Source organism: Macrobrachium rosenbergii, unplaced genomic scaffold (assembly GCF_040412425.1).
Source record: "Macrobrachium rosenbergii isolate ZJJX-2024 unplaced genomic scaffold, ASM4041242v1 13908, whole genome shotgun sequence".
Classification (NCBI taxonomy): Eukaryota; Metazoa; Arthropoda; class Malacostraca; order Decapoda; family Palaemonidae; genus Macrobrachium; species Macrobrachium rosenbergii.
The window spans coordinates 5,232,275-5,244,938 of record NW_027100725.1 but is presented as its reverse complement, the minus strand read 5'-3'; the positions used below and the strand labels follow the sequence as shown (position 1 = coordinate 5,244,938).

The following is a 12,664-nucleotide window of genomic DNA, read 5'->3' as shown; positions in this document are numbered from 1 at the left end:
GTTTGTCCAGGTAGTAAGTGTGTTTTTTTGTTTGTTCAGGTCATGAGCTGGATTGGACAAGAAGTGCAACTGGAACAGGTGTGTAGATTGTGTAGTTGTAGCATTTTGGATGGACTGGGAGAAAACTCAGAAGATTCCTTGAACAAGCTTTGACAGTAGCACCTTAACGTAACAGACACTTTGGGGTCTCTCTGACTTTATGGTAAGTAACAAAGTCTGTTTGTAAATTATGTCTTGCACTGGAAAATTTTCCACATATCTCACCAACAACAGCAATTCCAAGTAATTCAAAACCTGAGGTAACTTGTACTTTAGAGACTGATCTAAGAATGTATCACCTGTAAAATCGTAACATAGCAAGAAATAATCATACTTATAGTGCTGATAAGTGCGGAAGCCCCTAAGTTGAGCTCCATTAAGTATATTGGAGAAAAGCCTTATAAGAAAAGACTGAAAATCAAAACTGCCAGTGCAGCTATATAACAGAGATGTCAACGAAAGAAAGAAGCAAGTCTTTATAAAAAGGCAACTACCACACAAAGAGAATTAAGAGTTGACGGAGGACATCACTCTAGGGCGAAAAAAGTGGCCTTGAGAATTTCAGATCAAGGATCGATGTCTGGAGTGTATTAGGAAAAACATATTACAAATAAGGAAATTGCACAGAGAGAGAGAGATGATTCAAGTCTTAGAATAATACAAACAATTTTTACAACGTCAACTGCCATAATTCATGAGTCTTCTAGGGCAAGTATTTCACTAGTTTCTCAAACAGCTTTCTTTCAACCATCACAACCCGAAAAACAACCATACTTTAATGTTGATATTCAGTCTGCACAATCAGTCATTTCCAATTGCTGCAAAATATCTGGTATGTTAAAAGGTTTCAGTCACCTAACAACCTTAAACTAATGGTACCATATATGTTCATACTGGCCCTATACCTCAATACTTTTGTAACTAAGTTCAATTATTTAATTTAATATCATTTACAACAAGTAACAATCAAGTTTTCTGTACAGTGTATAATCAAGGCCTCTGAATATAGATCTATCTATCAGTAGTCTCGGTGAAATGCTGTATGAGCCGCGGCCCATGAAACTTTAACCAAGGCCCTGTGGTAGCCTATCCTATATTGTTGTCAGAAGCGCAATTATGACTAACTTTAATCTTAAGTAAAATAACAACTACTGAGGCTAGAGGGCTGCAGTCCGGTATAATTGACGATTGAAGGGTGGATGATTAACATCCCAATTTGCAGCCCTCCAGCCTAAGTAGTTTTCAAGATCTGAGGGCAGACAGAAAAGTGCGGACACACAGACAAAGCCGTCACAATAGTTTTCTTTTACAGAAAACTAAAAATGTGGCCATAAAGCAAACCACTGGGCCACTTTTGGACATTCGGCACTTAAGAAGGTCAAAGAGAGGGAGTTGGAGTGGTTGGACAGCAACGTGTGCAAAAGGAAGCAGGAATGGAGGTTGGGTCAAAGGCTAAAATGTGGGAGCAGCAACAGCTAGGGGCCAAAACGACGCTGCAAACAACCTTAGTAACGTGAGGTGCACTGACGGCACTATCCTTCTAAGGGGCTAAGTTGAATGAGACCTATTTTTCAGAATGAAAAGCTAGGAAAATTGGAGCAAGTAATATGTCCCATAAAAGATAATTGTTAATGAATCTGGCATCACACAGGACATTGCTGAACAAACCAAGGTTAAATTTAATACTGCACCTATAGTCCTCATCAACATACCATAATCCCACAGCATCTTTCCACAAAAATTCTAGGCTGCAGACAGAACCTAACAAGAATGATTTTTAAGTGTGTGGATCTGGAACCACTAGATCTATTCCCCGTGAAGCAAATATGTTTGCACTTTCTGATGGCATAAATCTTTAGAGCAGTCTGAAGACACCTGCAAGAAAAGATAAATGCTAAGATGTACTGTACAGATGGACAATCAATTTAAGCAAGTGCAAGTGTAGGGTGTCAATTGCAAGTAAGGTCAAGATTGGCTCGCTTACTACAGTACTACAAGTCTAGAAGAATAATTATTGTCATACACAAGACTTTGCAAGTATCAGACAAACACACAGGTCTAGACCTAAATGGAAGATATGTTAATTATGCTGGCCTTATGCCAGCAGACTCCATTGGCCCCTAGAACAGCCTGTAAGTGGAAGTGAAGGAAAGGTATTCGACCTAGCATAGGATAACCTAGGCCTATGCCAGATACAGTATTATTAAACAACTATGACTAGGCTATAATAGTTTTTACGGTTTGGGAAGTCGAAAATAGCACATTCTACGAAAAACTGCTAAACAGGATATGGGAACGCTCCAGCTTTGCAGTCTGGCTTCCTGGTGAGTAACCATGTCTGTTAAGTAACACAGACCCTGTATCATAGCCTGCACTTGACTATTTTCTATTTTCTGACAAATAACAAAGTCTGCTAAGCAACACGGACTCTGTATCATAGCCTGCTCTTGAATATTTTCTATCTGCATTTGTAAGCAACAAAGAGCCTAAATTATTCCTGTTCTTGAATGTTTTCTGGATACCTTACAGCTGACAGCAATTCCACATAGTTCCTGTCCCAACTTGTACTTTACACTTTAAGGACCCATTTGCACAGTGGTTCCAGTTTCCCACTTTCATCATAATAAGAACAGTGTGTCAAGCAGCAGTGGGTATTAGAAATACAATACCTTATATTGACCCACCCTTCTGATTAACTGATTAACTCTGGCAAAAGACAGGACAAAAGATGCGTGGCTCTGTTGAACAATGACAGACACTGATCAGTCTGATCAGAAACTTAAAAATAAGTTTGCGGGAAATAGGAGGCTGTAAAAAGAGAGACTGGCTGCAAGGACATTATACTGGCACCAACAAACTAAGAAATGTTAAAAGCAAAAGCTCACAAGGTAAGATAACCATGGGAGCCAGGTTACAGTACTGCTAGGCTGCCAGACGTCAAGTGTTTCAAAAGATGAAAGATGTATACGGCAGTTTTGGACTCGAAATCAGCAAGAGAAGCGATAAAACGATCAGAAGGGGACGGAGCACTGCTCTCCTTGGGCGCTAGTGTTCGTTTCTAAGAGGGAATACGACCTGACCAGATCTACTAACCTAACCCCTCGGACGGTTACATCTCACCAATGACTAGGCTATTCCCTTACCTCTCCAGCCCACTTCAAAGAAGTTTAAGGGTATTTGCAATAGGTATGGGCACGATGTCCCCTGAGAAGGTTAAAACTGCAGATTACTACTGTGCCCCTCTGGTTTGGTAACTACCAGCTTACATGCAGTGCTCAGTACCACATGAATGAAAGACAGTAAATACCATAATCATAAACAAAAGTCAGTAAATATTGTGGTGGGCGATGACAGGAATCAGGCCCTGCAACTGTACCAAGGGGTAGCCTAGGGCAGACCAAACAACCCGACCCTGACCTAATCGAACCTTCCTTACCTGAACTCAGGTGCTGTGCCCTGGAAACTCAACCGGCCCCCCCCTCCCCCACCAGCGCTGAATATAAGGAACGGCCGGTGGGGCTCCCTGACCAAAAGAGGCTGATGAGCCAATGTAGGTGGGGGTGTCGTGTGGTCTGACCTCGGCCACCACCTGGTACAGCTGCAGATTAGGCTAGTACTAGGGCCCGATTCCTGTCGGTCGCCCACCACAATATTTACCGACTTTCGTTCATGAGGGGTGAGTGCAGAACGACAGGGCACGTTCCGTTCGGAGGGGTCCCGTCGTTCCACAAAACACACACCGGGTCCCGGGGGGAGTTCACCTAGACTACAATATTTTGATTCTGGGCAAAATGCACTGTAGGTTTTACTGAATGGCCCACTGGGGCAGATTATCCTACTTATGAAGGAAGAGAAGGGAGGTGACTTACACTGCTTTTATATTTTCATCGATTAATGGTGCTACTTACGATACAGAAGCCGAAAAAGGCTTAGACAGCTATCCTGAGGCTGACGGTACGGGCAGCAGGCCTCCCTGTACCTTCTACTGATTATAGGTGAGGCTCGAATGACGAAGATCAGCGGCTTCGTAGTTCCCGGTTACGACTCCTCGTCCAAAACTTAAGACCTTTTGTTTACATTGGCAAAGTTCCACCGCTGGTAATGTCTCTTACTGGGCCTCGTGGGATTGGCCTTTCTTCGATGTATTCCTGTAATTATTCACAAAAAACTTTTGATAAACTATAAATGGTTAAATTTAAAATCAAACATGAATAAATAAAACAACAAAGGGACAAAAAATCTCTAACTTTAGGAACATTACCAAAATCTCATTCGTCACCTTGCGCCCGTATGTTAATAATCGTCAGTAATGTCTCATGATTACAGTATTGTCAAATCCATCTTTTTTTTAATATATTTTAACGAGTTACAAAAATAATATTAAATGTAAATACCTATTATATTTATTTAATTTATACAGAAGATTTCATTTATGAGGCAATGACAACTATACAGAAAATATGGCTGATCTGATGGATGGTTCCTGGTTCCTAAGCGCTCACTCCACAAACACAGTTGCGGGCATACTATACACTATTCACATAGGATGCAAAAGCTTTATTCCCTTGTTTACTCATTTTAATCGTTCTTAGTTTTTCTGCTGGAGAAAAGGAGCTGGATATTTGGCACAATACAAAATGTTTATTTTGTCAGGTAGGGCAGCCGATTTCAGCCTACCCCAACAAATCAAAGTCCTTCGAAAGAAACATCGTGCTAAAAAAATGGGATAAAAGCACGTTAAACGAAGAAGAAGATTTACTTTACTTTAGTGCTTCAAAATATTTATTTAAATCTTCTTTTCAACAACAACAACCCATAAAATGTAAAGATGTTTCTATTCCTAGGAGGATCCTGTATTGCATTTTCTCCAGGCCATTCAGCTCGTTTTCCATGTCTCTGTGTTGGCAAATAATGTTGGTACCACTATGTTTCATAGATCTTTTTCCTGACTTCTAATGCCACATTTCCTACTTTCTTAACGTCCCCATACTTTGTAATTTCTCTTAGTAGGTACTCTCTCCACCTTTTGATTTCTCGTTTTGATACTAGCTTCCTTTGAGCCATTTAGTGTGTACCATTCTCCTAAGTATTTGTATTCTTTTACACTACTAATTGGGCCATTTCTTACCTCTGTTCTTACGTGGACATCTGTGCTCTTTGCTTTTTGATCTATTACCAGTACTGCTGACTTACTTGGCTTTGTATTAAATGTAAATTTCTTAAGCTGCTCCAGGCTGCGGCAGTCGCCATTTCTATTCCTTCTTTCCAGCTGCTGAGGAACATTATGTCATCCACAGATATGAGGGACTCTGTTTCTAAATTTCTTATGAGTGGTACGTTCTTCCTGCTTATCTCATTCTCTCTAACTGCTACTGTGCTGCATAGCTTTGGACCATATATTGTTCCTTGCCTCACATTTTCTGTTACTTCAATATAGTACCTGTTTCTCCCGCAGAAGACTGTATCTTTCTTATTAACAATACATCTTTCCATCCTATCATTTTCCCTATCTCCTTGATGCAATCCTGAAGGTCTAGTTTATCAAAGCATCTCCAAACCATATGTACGCTGGGGCGCCTAACAATGTGTTATAATCAGTCACTGCACTCAGGGTTAGCAGGTGATTGTCATGTGTGTCTTAACGTCTGTGCAAGACATGTTATATAACGCCGTCCATAGACGTGTTCAATTCAAAGCTACAGCTAGATGTTACGTGATGCTTTAGAGTATAAGTATAATGAATTATTATTGTGTTAGTATCGAATCCTACACACGGGCTTCGATCCTATAAATTCTATCTTATGTATCTAGAATATAATTCTTAGTATGTATCGAGCTCCGATGCTCATATGTTTCTTATGATTCCATTGTATATATTCTTTGTATATTTTGTATACACTCTTACCGCCTCCTTCTTCCTAAGTGTAGTAGAACAAATACACACGAGCTGAAAGATATAGCTTTATTATCGCCCGTCATCCTTGGACATCTGCAGCGAGTATGGGACTCAACCTCAAATACTAGATACCATAATATTTGCCTTGCAGGTAAGAATGAAGAACTGTAGTGTGTGTTATATACACCAACACATCAGTGGCGACGAGGATGGGACTCAACCTCAAATACTAAATACCATCATATTTGCCTTGCACGTAAGAATGAAGAATTGTAGTATGTGTTATATACACCAACACATCAAATATACCAAAAAGAAGAGAGATATGGAATGGGAGCAAAAAAGAGCAGTATAAACTCGACATGACAGAAATGATGAAAAGACCAAAGGCAAGATTAGGACAGCATATGATATACCATACATCATTAAGAGAACACTTGGATGGAGTGTACGACCTAACAAAGACAGAAATGAAACCCATGGAAGAAGTCACTATAAATGAAGAAGAAGAAGGTGTGAAAAACCAGCTTGAGAAAATGAAACCAAACAAAGCACCATGAGGGCCAGACGGGATGAAACCAGTTCCGCTCAAACTGTTTCTTACAGAGCACCAACCTTAAAAGAGAATTGGCAGAATGTTTAAACAACATACTGAAAGGCCGGAAAACACAGAACAGCTGGTTTAAGTAAAAAACAACACCTACACCCAAGAAACAACACCCCACAGTCAAAGATCTCAGACCAATAGCATTAATTAATGTGTCATATAAAATCTTCATGGGGATCCTGAAAACCCAAATAGAAAAATATATTAGAAATATAAGGAGGACGCGTGAATTGCCGTCAGGCTTTACTTCACAAAGAAAGAGGAGGAACTGATAATTTGTAAATCTTAGAATACTGCAAACAGGAAACATCTATAAGAAAAGACCCGTTATTTGTGGTATCAATGGACTTCCAAAAAGCATTTGACTCAGTTAACAGGAAAAAGCTCATAGAGGTCATGATGAAGTATAGGCTACATGCAGGGCTAATAAATGCTTTAGCGAACATATATATACACAGAGAGAAATGTAGCAAGTGGCATAAGGCAGCAGGGGTGCAATGGATCTACCATACTCTTCCTGTCAATACTTACTTGATAATCGAAAACATGGAAAGTAGCACGTAAGATTCAGAAATGAAGTTATAAGGATCGTGGCAGTATTATATGCAGACGACGAGTGAATCTTAGGACTAGAGAACACCCCGGCCCCAAAAAAAAAAACCATAAAAATTCTTATGGAAACAACAAGTATTATTATTATTATTATTATTATTATTATTATTATTATTATTATTATTATTATTATTATTACTATTATTATTATTATTATTATCAAAATAGTCAAGAGCAATTCAATAATAATTATCTATAAAAACTTATCAGGTAAGATGTCGTTGTTTATCGTACGGCAGGCAACATCATCTATCGGCTCAGCTCAGCAGCGGTGACTAGCAACTTCTAGCAAGTTGCTAGTAGCAACTTAGCAGTTGCACTGCGAGAGTGATTACGGACAATTGTGTCGTGTTAATGGCATCGTATTATTTTCGCTGTTCGTAGTTTGTCTTCAGAGGAAAAACAAGAAGACGAAGCCAGTGGATTCCCCCAGAGGTCATTGACTGAGTCTCCTCTATTCTCAATCATCATCACGTTTTATTATGCTGTAAGTCTGTGATAATGTCATCATTTCTTCATTGTTATCACATCATTCTTATTGTTAGCATCATCACTGTTGTCTTCCTTTCACTTTGGAAAACGATCATTTAAATCTCATTTGTTGTTTTTAAATTAGCAACCATCTGCTATTTGTTGGCCAGAGAGAGAGAGATAAGGAAAATTTTGACAATAGAAAAACTGGTTTCAAATGTTGTATTTTTTTGTTATAAGGAATTGTACATTTAAAATCTCTCTCTCTCTCTCTCTTGATCTCAAATCTCTCTCTCTCTCTCTCTCTCTCTTATTGCTCTCTCTCTCTCTCATATTTGATGTCAAATGTCCTTTTAAAATAAAGCTGTTTTACTGACCAGTCAAGCATTTAGAAAATCAACTGTATTGTGGTGGCAGGGAGGGCTGCAACAGCACTTGTACAGCCAATTAAAAAAAAAAAAAAGAGTACTTTGAAGGAAGGGAAACACTAAATAAACATTCCTTAAAGATAGCAAACAAGAATCATTTTACATAAGAGTCAAGTAAATCAAAATGTGTGTATGTGTGTGTTAGAATGGTTGACCAGTTTTTCTAATGGTAACATCAAGCCATCAATCTAACATATGTCATCAGCTGCCCAATTGCAATTCATGGCATACACTTGTTTAGTCTTTGAGCTATCATTCGACCCTCCTTCAAAATGACAGTTTTAATGGATGCACAAGCCTGGATATTATAACATTTCTTATTCTGGCTTTTAATTGAAACTGGAATGTCTATATCTACACTGCCTTGTAATGTGTATAGTTAGTGTATAGACCTTCTTTTCTTTCTACTTCAAGTCCTTATACCTTGTTGTCAGTCTTGCATTCCTCTATCCCACTGGTTCTTAACCTTTTTGGCAGTGAACCAAAATCTTGTCCAAATTAACCATGGCGACCCATGTCCTCATAAACATTTTCTTTTATATAATTATGCTTATGAAAAACGTGTTACAAAAACAAAAATTGCATGAAGAGATTTTTATAAATGCAAGTAGCACATCTGCGTAACAATGATCCATGAGAAAGAAACAATACATTAACTAGCATAAAGAAAACCAAAATGTTTTTTGTTTCATGATATAAAATTAAATGAATAATTAGCCTATGATTTACCACTGTGGGGAAGAAAAAGCAAAATTATTCATACAAGCCTACATACTTACATGTAGTAGGCTACTATTACAATCAATGAGAACTTTGACACTGGATTGTTTTGACCAGCTCCTCAAATCTGGGTGATTTTGATGATAGACTGCATCTTAGGCCATCCTCTGGTTGCAGGCGGTTTGGGTACTTTGTCGTTGTGACTGAGAGGGATGAAAATCCTGCATCCTCACACAAGAACGTTATAACAAAGGGAAGGAGTGTTTTTCAGGTCTTCACCTCCAAGAATCGGCTTTTCTTTGTACACTTTTACCCAAAATGAGCTCAGTGTTTGCCTCTTGAAATTGTAATGAAGTGTTTCATCATATTGAATCTGGATAAGCTACTCCTGTAGCTTGCTGATGTTTGCATTTTCTTCAGGCAGGTATTCAGCTTCAATATCAAAGGGGTTTCTTATCCAACAATATTTATTTGCATTTTCTGGAATGTAATGATCGAACTCTGTTATCAACTTGGATATTATGTTGCACAATAATGTTTAGGACTTGGTTGAGAGAAAAAATCGTCATCCTCCAGAAGTACATTCAGAGAGGGAAATGATGCAGTCTTTCCAGCTTTCATCTTATTTATACACAATTTAAGTTTTCTTTGAATGCTGACAGTTTCTCAGAGAGCCAACTAATGTCCGATCATGACCTTGCACTGAAATCTTCAAGGAATTACTCTCGGCAAACATATTTGCAAGATAGGCTGCTTGCATCAGCCACATTGAATCTGAGAATTTGTGGGTCAATTGCTGTCTCTTTTCAGCCAGAAAAATTTGTCTCAGTCCGCAGTCAGTTCAAGCAGTCGCTGGAGCACCTAACCTAACAGCCACCTAACCTCAGTGGTTCTACAACAGATGTATGTTCAGAAACAACATCAGACCACCTTTGAGTAAATAATCTAGAGTTGAGAGCCCTAGCTGTAATGAAATTAACAACTTGAATTACCTCCCTGCATCACTTCTGCAACTCCTGTGACAATTTCTGAGCAGCAAGGTTTTCATGGTGGAGAAGACAGTGAACAAGCACCACACATGGATTTTCTTGCCTAAACTCGGGCAGTGAAGCCCTGACGTACAAGTGTCTATGCTGGGAAGATTTTATACCTCAGTTAAATGTTTTATGTCTCTATAACGGTCTGCTTAAATATTAACGAACTATGTATTCTTAATACAGTATTTTCTCTAATAATAATAATTATAATAAGAGTATTGGGGAAATAATAAGCCCATAAACTTGAAGTTATAACCCTTGGGGACCCATTGAAATGATTTGGCGACCCAACTTCGGGTCGTGACCATGGGGTTAAGAACCACTGCTCTGTCCCTATAGAGCTCTCTGGAGGTATGGCCCTGTCATGTTGGATGGACGCACTGGGGTTTCTACTTACTACATTTCCTGCCATATCTGCACAAAGTGACCTTCTTTGCAAAACTGACATTCAGTCTGTACTTCTTCTTCTTCTTCTTCTTTTCTGTCCTGACTATTTTGGGTTTTTGTATGAATGTCACTTTTTCTCTCATGTAGGAACTCACAAGAAGCATTACCTTTCGTGCACTTTCCTTCCTTCCTTCCTTCCTTCCTTCTTATAGAACCTGCTTCTGTTCTCTTAGCTTTGGCTTCAGGCTTCTCCTTATTGACATTGGATTTCCTACCTTCCTCCTCCCCCTCCTCCTCCTGCTCATCTTGTCCTCGGTTAAGTAGTCATCTGTTTGGCATTTCCTCTTCAAAAGGGCTGCATGAATGAATTTCTGACGAGGCTCCTGCCTTCCTTCCTTCCTGTCTGCTTCCCTGCGCCTTCCTTTCCTTCCACGGTTTTGCTTCCTTCGGTTTCAACTTCACCCTCTGTCTTGATTTTGGGTTTCTTTTAATTCCTTCCTCTTTGATGCTCTCCAGTGGTCATCACTGACTGACTCTTCTCTTGCTGTCTGCGACAGGCTTCGTTCTCTTCTTCTTCTTCTTCTTCTTAGTTTTCTTTTCTTTTCTCCTCTTCTTTTTCTTATATTGCTTGTTTTATTTTCTTTTACTTTTCTATAGCTTCTTATTTAAATGATATAAAAAAAGAGGGAATAATAATAATAATAATAATAATAATAATAATAAAATAATAATAATAATAATAATTCAGAGCCCACATCAATATCAGATGTAGTTATTAACCTTCACTTTTTATTTTTCCATAAGAGAGAGAGAAGAGAGAGAGAGAGAGAGAGAGAGAGAGAGAGAGAGAGAGAGAGAGCACTGTCTGCAATTGTTTAACTTCCCCGTGTGTTCATGCCTACGTATGCGTGTGTATGTATGTTTATGTGTGTGCGTATGTTATGTACGTGCATGTATGTGTGTGTATGTATCGTGTTTGCTGTGCGACATTTTGGCTGTGTCATCGGCAGTGGCGGCCTCGAACGATTCCGTGACTGAGAGTGAGTGGAGTGATAAGAGTGTGTTTGAGTATAAGAATCGTTCAGATAGTGAAACAAGCATGAAATTTTGCACAAGTGCTTTAAAGTTCCTCTATCAGAAAAGGGCGCTGGCCACGCAAAAAAATTTAATATGGCGCCAAATTCCAAGATGGCGGCCAGTATCGACAGATTTTGGCTAATTTTTCACTAGAATGGCATGTATTTGCTTCTAGCAATATGGTAAAGCTCTTCCATACTATTTCTTGTGAATATTATGTTTCTGTAGCTTCCCAGTACAGTTTACCTTTAAATATGGGGGCTATATGGCTGCCAAGAAAAGGTAGAAACAATAATTATAATGAGAAATAATGCCCGTTCAACAATTATCGTTTTAAGCATGGATCTTGGTTTCTGTGGTTTTAGATCCTAATGAGGCCATCTCTTTCGAATAACTCATCAATTTTGAAGGAAAATTAATAAATGTAAAAGAGTGTATGTCTGCACACAACCAGGGGCACACTGGTGACATCACTGCTGTGTAACTCAGCATGGGGTTCAGTGCCAGCTAATCCAGCTTTACTAATCCTGTAGTCTTAGACTAGTAGTTGTAGTATAGTTTAGTTTAGTGTCCCAAATGCTTTCTAACAGCCCCAGACCAGCTATAGTTAGATAGCCGCACCTGAATAGACAGGATGTGCCAGCGAGAGAGCCGAGCCAAGGGTATGGGGCTGTACATGATGGTTCATGTACTTACCCGGATGGTGTACAGATCACACGGGACTTAAATGGCACTGGATGAATGATCGGGCTAGGTGTAGGGAGACCGAACCTAGTTGAATCCCATACAGGAATGTGTGCTTTGTTTAAGGTGGTAAAAGGATAACCCTCGGCCTTAATCAAAAGTGAAATCATGGCAGAATGTGATGCCAATCCAATATTGAGCAGTAGAAAAACAAACTGGAGTTTGTGTTGTCTTTGTCAGAAGGACAAAAGAGGTGAGCACTTGACATCACTTCCAAGTCATCATGTCCTAGACCATGATGGGTACACAATGCTGGCAAGGAACATTCCCATGTTCAGTGAAATTAATGAAATGCCACTGATAATGGATCCAGCAAGGCTGGATGAAGGTGATGGCATAGAGGCCACTCTCAGGAAAAAATGCAGCAAAATACCATGAACTGTCGCTTGTTGTTTAACAACACTAAACTGGACCGTGCAAGAAAGCGACAATCCAATGACCAGACCAGCAACACTGAGACTAGTCGTGCAAAACTGCGCCGAACCAGTCATGACAATGAAGTTTGCATTTTCTGTGAGAAAGTGGCACCTGCATCTGATCTCAGACAGGCTAGTACTAAGGGCCTTGACTTGAAATTGCGTGAATGTGCAGAGATACTTAGTGATGGCAAGCTCCTTGCTAAGTTGACTGGTGGGGATGTCATTGC

At 39.4% G+C, this 12,664-nt stretch overlaps 1 protein-coding gene and 1 long non-coding RNA gene across 2 annotated transcripts in view; one reads left to right on the top strand and one right to left on the bottom strand.

Moving 5' to 3' along the window:
* LOC136838021 (cylicin-2-like) overlaps window positions 1-4,103 on the bottom strand; it is a 249,466-nt gene extending 245,363 nt beyond the window's left edge. Inside the window, exon 1 of the mRNA XM_067102883.1 lies at window positions 3,948-4,103. The gene's annotated coding sequence lies outside the window, so the exon portion shown is untranslated. The remainder of the gene's footprint in view (window positions 1-3,947) is intronic.
* A 3,258-nt stretch (window positions 4,104-7,361) lies between these two features.
* Window positions 7,362-12,664, top strand: part of LOC136838020 (uncharacterized) — a 65,380-nt gene continuing 60,077 nt past the window's right edge. Inside the window, exon 1 of the long non-coding RNA XR_010852836.1 lies at window positions 7,362-7,641. This is a non-coding gene — a long non-coding RNA (uncharacterized lncRNA). The remainder of the gene's footprint in view (window positions 7,642-12,664) is intronic.